The sequence below is a fragment of the Labrus mixtus genome, chromosome 7, assembly GCF_963584025.1.
Source record: "Labrus mixtus chromosome 7, fLabMix1.1, whole genome shotgun sequence".
Classification (NCBI taxonomy): domain Eukaryota; kingdom Metazoa; phylum Chordata; class Actinopteri; order Labriformes; family Labridae; genus Labrus; species Labrus mixtus.
In genome coordinates, this window is record NC_083618.1 from 30,221,866 (window position 1) to 30,229,575 (window position 7,710).

General features: G+C 44.8%; 1 protein-coding gene and 1 non-coding gene across 2 annotated transcripts in view; both read left to right on the top strand.

Moving 5' to 3' along the window:
- The window catches only part of LOC132977148 (ubiquinol-cytochrome-c reductase complex assembly factor 1), a 25,520-nt gene extending 24,856 nt beyond the window's left edge, over nucleotides 1-664 (top strand). The window contains exon 9 of the mRNA XM_061041583.1: nucleotides 1-664. This exon is cut by the window's left edge and continues 338 nt beyond it. The gene's annotated coding sequence lies outside the window, so the exon portion shown is untranslated.
- A 2,598-nt stretch (nucleotides 665-3,262) lies between these two features.
- LOC132978284 (U6 spliceosomal RNA) lies at nucleotides 3,263-3,368 on the top strand. The gene has a single exon (XR_009673898.1). It is a non-coding gene; the product is annotated as a U6 spliceosomal RNA (small nuclear RNA).
- The last annotated feature ends 4,342 nt before the right edge of the window (nucleotides 3,369-7,710 follow it).

The window sequence follows — 7,710 nt, forward strand, 5'->3', positions numbered from 1 at the left end:
GCTGTCAGCCATTTTTTTTTTTTGTCTTTTTCTTCCTTGTTTTACCCAAAACCCATTTTTGTCCTAGTCCTCCTTCCTCCAGGAGTTTGAATCAGGAGGTCCAGTGAAGTCAGGATAGACAGTCAGGAAGGGTTTTTTCCCCCACACAACTTTTCTCGTAATTTCATCATAAATCAATAAAACAAGCCAGCCAAAAGGCGGAATATGCCACGCATCATCATCATCATCATCCTCCTCCATCGTCGTCCTGTCGGTTTTGAGAGCCTCGTCAAGCTGTTGAGGGAGAAACACACCAAGAGAGAACAAGACACTATTTATATTTTCTCGTTGTTCCATGAACGCCACTCTGTATTTGTAAAGTATTTTGTATACCTCCATGTTTACTTTTGTTCTTCTTCTGTCCTTCACTGTTTCACATAAAGTTTCACTCTTAATAATGAAGTCCGGTGACGTCAGGCTTTAGAAGGGAATGATCATCTTTCTGCTGTTTGTCTCTCTCTCTCTCGCTCTCTCTCTCGCTCTCTCTTCCCATAACGCTCTCAGACCCGAACAGGAAGCCGAGCTCTTAAAGGCGTATGTGTCGTCAGTGCTTTAAAAAAAATGAAAAGATTTGTTTTGTTTTTAAAAAGACAATTAATAAAATGTTCTCTGGATGTAAAAATAACACCACTGACTTATTGTTTCCTTCATTTCAGTTAAGGTCTCTTAAAGGTCCAATCAGTGAGCTGTGTAGAGAGTGAGATGATAAAGGTATCTTACTCTCTGATCATTAAGGAAACATGTTGAAGTGCTGGCTTCTCTGACAACAATGCAGCAGCCAGTATGTCCTCCTTCTAACTTTAGATTCTGCTCCTGAATGCTCTGGATTTGTTTGGACCAGAGAAGGTAGGCGCTTTTAAGACACGCCCCCACACGGCCGTTTTGGACGCCCCTCGGTTTGTCAGATATGAGCAGTTATCAGGTCAAACCAACAGGTGTTGCAGCGATGGAAGCGGACAAGAGAAGTGGTTCCGATAGAACCATATACACTGTAAATATGAATGTTTGAAGCCTGAGTGACGTCACCCGTCTGTTCCTGCAGGGCGCTCTGGGGGCTCATCAGCAGCAGCCGCCATGTTGGAAATGCTGTCTCAGTCTAACTTTCAGTCAACCTAACGACAGGCTGAGAGCTGAGGCGGGTTTTAAGCCTCCTGACAAACAGTTACATCGAGCACACCTGTCAATCATGTGTCTAATGGTGCATTCATGTGGTGTCGGACACATCGGAAAATGGACATGAACACCTGCTCAAGTCGGATCAGAAACTCAGACAAGAATTAGGTGTCCGATTTACCGACTTGACGTCAGAATCGTCATCACCTGAGGGGCACTATGTTCTGTTAATGTTAACACATTTGTATTAATTCACGTAGGCTATTGCACATTAACTTTTTTGCCCAAATATAACAGTTACATTTCACAGATCTTCTGTTTTTTTGCTGTTACAACATTCCGACTTTCTGAACTGAAATCACGTGCACACACTGAAGTCGGAAGAATTACTTTCTCATAAAACTTCTGTCATGAAACTGCGACAAAATAAGACTCCTCCCACAGACTATTATTAAAATTAAACTTCTCATATATGCAAACAGAGACCTACAGTGTGTTTAATGAAGAACAGACGGATTCCTGATGCGCGCTGAGGCTCTGCACTGATCCTGCAGAGGGCGCCATACTCCACTTTATGCTGAGGCCTCTGAGAGCCAGGTGATCCTGATGCTGCGTTTGTCAGACTTCATGTTTGTTCATTCACAACTAAACGGCTGACAGCAAGATCGGGAGTCAAAGCCTTTATGAGAACCTGAGTAGAGACTCGGGCTGGTATCAAGATGATGGCACCGAGGAGCGTCTCAGTTTCCATGTTCACTGATGGAAAAAAGCTTTTTATTCGTTTCCTCTCCGGTGCTCCGTTCGGTTATCAACTTTTTATCTTTCATCTGAACCATTTAAATCAGCCATAATCTTTAATTCACACTGAGAAAAGTGGAATGAAACCAAAGATATTTCATGGCTTCATTTTTTAATAATCTCGTGAAAGTGCATCATCTTCATCAGAATGAGGAAATATTTTCAGCACAATGTGTGACTTTGATCTGTGAGTTTCAGCTGTAAATAAGATTGAGACAGACTCATTGGACAGGAGGAGAAACAGCCGTCTGTAGCAGGTTATGAGTTTATTTAGTAGACTTCTTGTTTGTGTTCTCTGTATTTACTGTGCCTTTTTGTTTTTCTATCTGTCAGGCGTGGGGCGCTACAGCAGCGTCCAAGAATCCCCCCTCTGATGATTGATCAGACAGCGACACCCAGTGGCTGTTTGGTGGAACTGCATGTACTATTCTGAACATAAAAGAGCAAGGACATGTTTTTTTCACTTCCTGCTTCTAACCAACAGTATTAACACAAAATAATGGCGTTAATTGCAGATTTGAACCCACATATAATCAGATACAGACGTTAAACTTTCAGAAGCAGCAAACAGACCAAAATACCAAAATAATATTTTTTGATTCAGTCCAAATCCTCAGTTGTTTCACAGGCATTTAGCAGCAGACCAAAAAGACACGTTTGCAGGTTATTTTAATCCACATGGCAGGGTTTAAAGTGAACCCAGGTCCTGGTTGAGGTTTAGAAGAGTCTTCTTGGTTCCTGTTGTGTTCTGTTTTCTGTGTTTTTAAGCAGGATCCAGGATCGCAGCAGGTTCTCTCTGGCTGCGAGAGTCTTTTTCACCTCTTCCGGCTTTGAGGAATGACGTAAGCCAAACCAGACCAAACTGGCTCTGTATCTCATGTCTCTCTCTCTCTCTGTACCCACTCCCTAATATCCCACAGTGTCTCTCTACAAACACACTCTGACCCCAACCATCCCCCACAGACCCCAGAGGGGCCAGAGTGTGTCCTGGAGGGCCTAGTCAGCCTTTTGTTCACGCTCCCACTGCCATCCAATCCCCATCGTCTGATGTAGGCCTAATCTGCATAAATCTCCCAGCATGCCCTTGTAACTCTGATGATGTCCAAAAGAACCACCTCAGGTCAAACACCAGCGGGTCACATTGGGTCACAGGTACACAACTCAAAGTCCAGCACCCAGGTATCTCTCTAGTGTTTTCCTGGGTTCATAATGAGCAGTTGAAGAGATTCTAGATACCTTAGGACCCACACCATGAGTCAAAGGGGTCATGGGAGATAGCCCTATATATTCAATCACGGTTTGTTAGAATATTGTGTTAGTTCTCTAACACATATATTAAAATTGGAACGATACAGAGAAGATTAGCATGGCCCCTGCGCAAGGATGACACGCAAATTCGTGAAGCGTTCCTTCTTTTTCTCACTTACACTACCCCTCTGATTGGATAGAATAAATTAAGAATAAATTACTTTTCCCAACGCCCCCACAGCAGCTTCGTTTCACCAAATCACTGTCACAATTGTGAAAAATTATGAAAAGTCATTTATCTCACTTATTTTAAGCCATTTTAATCAGACACAGCAATAAATAAATTAAAAAATAAAATAGTCCCGCGCGCGAGTCCGTGCGTGAGTCCGCGCGGACGCCCGCACATCGGAGAACAACACAGAGAACGTGACAGCTACTTTGTGACTTATATTGTGTCATGTTAGTCAGATACAGAAACTCTGGATTTCTCCATAATGAAGGCTGTCAGCGTACCCGCGTGCTTGTGCTCGTGCATGAAGTGTACCGTGCCGAAGCACACCTCTCCAAAGTGTGCCAAAGCCAAGGAAGTGTACCGTACCTGAGCACGATACGGAGCGGTCACACTGGACAAACAAACTGGACTTTAGCTTTGAAGCGTGCTTGAGCACGGTACAGATGACCAGTGTGACCGCGCCCTTAGAGATGTACGGTGTGATTGGCCCACCTCACTTAGAGATGTATGGTGAGATCGGCAAATCTCACTTAGATATATACGGTGTGATTGGCCCGTATCACTTACAGATGTACGGTGTGATTGGCCCGTCTCACTTAGAGATGTACGGTGTGATTGGCCCGTCTCACTTAGAGATGTACGGTGTGATTGGCCCGTATCACTTACAGATGTACGGTGTGATTGGCCCGTCTCACTTACAGATGTATGGTGAGATTGGCAAATCTCACTTAGAGATGTACGGTGTGATTGGCAAATCTCACTTAGAGATGTACGGTGTGATTGGCCCGTCTCACTTAGAGATGTACGGTGTGATTGGCCCGTCTCACTTAGAGATGTACGGTGTGATTGGCCCGTCTCACTTACAGATGTACGGTGTGATTGGCCCGTCTCACTTACACCCCTCTGATTGGCTCTCTCTTGTTTTCCCTCGCGGTTCAACTCTCCGTGAACGGAGGCTGTCAGTCTGTTATCGCCACAGAGAGAGAGCGGACACTATTTTAAAACACTCGACATTAAAAGGTAAGAAGCTTTTCTCTTTGTTTACATTCAATACTTTTAATGTAACCTGAGTGTACGGGTTGAGACGATGTCATAAACGTTAGTAAACGAGCTTAATGTGCCGAGAGGCTAAAACACGATAGCCTCCTAACGGTTCGTTTTGTGTTACGGTAGCTTTGAGTTCAAAGTTCAAAGTTGTTCAAAGTTAGGAGGCTGTTATCAGTATTTTTACATTGAATACATTGCCGGGTCGGCAGAGAGTTGTAACGTTGTGAAAATAGTTAATGAAAGAGACGAAGCTAGCTTAAGCTTGGTGCTGCTGTAGTGTATACGGGACGCTGTTTTAGCTTCAGTTGAATGTCGCTGCTTATTTCTATTCAAAGGAATTACCCGCTGGTTAGACTTGAACATGTTTCTGTTTAAACTTTCCATTCATTTCAAGTCAGTCTGTGACCTGCTATGTGATAAATAACTTCAGGGAAATGCGGAATGTATTTGAACCGAACTCCGTTAAAAAATCTTTTTAACGCAGCGTTCTAAACCTCTCGTCTGTAGTTCTATGACAAAATATCGCGATATGAGAGTTTAAAAAGTCTAAACTCTACTAGATTATCACTATTCTACATTTTTTCTATGCCGAATTCACAACTGTATTATAACACTTCTAAAACTGTTAATGTCTTTCTCTAACAATGTAAGCAAATTAAATAAGAGCTAATTTTGTCAAAAAATTGACTGTTTTTAAATGGAGTCTGGCTTTTTGTATTTTCACTCCAAAAAGTGGACCAGAGCCATATGAACTGATAGTTTCCCTAAAGACAGTCAGGTTAGGATTATAGTGAACATATGAGTGGTTTTAAATATGAAAGAACTAATTTATTATTAATATTTATTTTATTATTATTCATTCATTGCATCATTGCTTAGATAGGTAGATGGTAGGCTACTGTAGTGTCTATGATACAGTTACGAACTTCCCAGCTCCTCATTTCTATTCATTTTTAAAGGAATTACCCGCTGGTTAGACTTGAACATGTTTCTGTTTAAACTTTTCATTCAGTTGAAGTCAGTCTGTGGACGTTATAGTGTTGTAACAGTCTGTCAGAGACTATATAAAATTGCGTTTATTCAGACCGTGTGCAGTTACACTGCCCATAGCGGAAATCAATGAAAAGAATAGTTTAAATCATATGAAGCGTCTGTAAAGCTATATAAAGTGAGAATAAAGCCATACTAAGTGGCTTTATTCTCACGTGAGGCGATGCAACCACTACCTCAGTGTGTGCTCTGAGTTCGAGGTCCCCGGGGTGCAGCTGCCTCCTCCTCCACCCCTGCCCCTGGCAGCAGTTGGCTGCTCTCCACCTTCAGCCGTATCGAAGAGCTGAGGGCGAATGTCACCTCCACCTTACATAGGGGGACATAGGACATGAGCTGCTGATGGCCTTCAACCCTGAGGAGGAGCCGTTTCAGCAGCCACAGCCACTGCAGCAGCCTCCACTGCTGCAGCCCCCTCCTCGACCACAGCAGCAGCCTCCACCTCAGCCCGCTCTCCCTGCCCAGCCGGCCTGCCCTGGTGGCCAGGAGGAGCCAGGCAGCAGCTCTGGGGTTAGTAATGTTTAAGAGAAGCTACTTCTTCATGTTGGACTGATGGCATGTTGAAGAAGTGATGGACTGATGTGCTCATGTTGTTTCTGTGTTCCAGAGCTGTGTTGACCCCAGAGGAGTGCCTGGCTACCAGCATGTGGTCCGGCTGGCCAAGTTTCTGGTGGAGCACTGCAGGAAGGGCTACATCAGCAACGCTGAGGTGGAGGAGGTGGTCAGGCTTTGGCAGAGCCTCCCCGATGCAGACAGGGCTCCTGTAGTGTATCCAGCGCGCTACAGGTCTGAGCTGACAGAGGGGAGGTTCAAGAAGGCCAAAGTCATCAAGCGGTACGTGTTTGCAGAGACCTGCCGTGTTCCACATCCAGCAGTCTGTGTGTTTCCATCCCACTTATCTCTCTCCCTCTCTCTCTCTCCCTCTCTCTCTCTGTCTCTCTCTCTCCCTCTCTCTCTCTCTCTATCCCTCTGTCTCTCTCCCTCCCTCTCTCCCTCCCTCCCTCTCTCTCTCTCTCTCTCCCTCTCTCTCTCTCTCTCTCTCTCTCTCCCTCTCTCTCTCTCTCTCCTCTGCCTGGCCACAGCTGCCTTGCAGGGACTGGCAGTGGGCCGGCCTCGTGGCCCAACACCAGCCGGCTGGTGGAGGCCGTGTTCCTGGAGCTCTGCAGCCTTCATCAGGACGCCTGATGGGCCACCCGGCCCTCAGTACCAGGACGCCCCTCCAGCTGTTCAACGTGAGCCAGGCAACCCTCTCTCAGTGGTCCCTGTTCCACTCTAACTCTCCCTTTAATCTCCAGGCACCAGAGGTACTCATCAAGACAGAAGGCCACCCTGGACCCGGCCTCGCCCGCCCTACAGGCCCCTGCTGAGGCCCAGGGGGGCCTGGAGGGGATGGAGCAGTAAATAGTGTATGTTGTAAATAGTTCAACAATCATCGACAATCAGACACATTTCAAATCAGTTTCCTTTATATAGCCCTATATCACAAATAGCAGTGGGCTTCACAATCTGTACAGCAACATGACCAGTCCTCAGGCCCTCCCTGGACTCTGCTGAGGAAAAACTCTTTATTTGTACTGGATGCTGGCTCATACACAGTGGCCAAACCCCTGCACACAACCTTAACATTGATACAAATACTTTCATATGTGCTACTATCTGTGAAGTGTATTCGTAACTTGCCTGCAGCTGTTCATGTGCACAGCTTTCCATAATGCAACTTGTGCACCTTGTAATAGTCTGAAACTGTGTCACACTCCTTGTCAAATAGGCACACTTGTTGTATCTGCTTCTGTGCCATCTCTGTGCTGCTTACGCTGTTGTGAAAATACCAACAAACGTCCAGTTTCACTCCTGTTACTTTAATCCTGTGTTTGACACTTTGCACTGTTACTCAAACAAGTGTCACCTTGAAGGGAAACTCTGCTGTTTTACATGTTCATTTCTCTGTGAAAGGTGGAGGTTGACTGACCAACATGTAGATAAATTCAATGTTATGTTCAACTCTGAATCTTTGTCATTTATTGGAAAAAAAAACTACGTAGTTAATACTGAGTAATAACTAGTTTGAACTAGCTGTAAATGCATGTTTACACCTCTAGAGTGAAGGCAGCGTGCATGATGATATGTTCATGCTAAAGCAAAATGTGGGTTCTTAATTGTGTGTTTTCACTTTCTGTAAGTTCAAT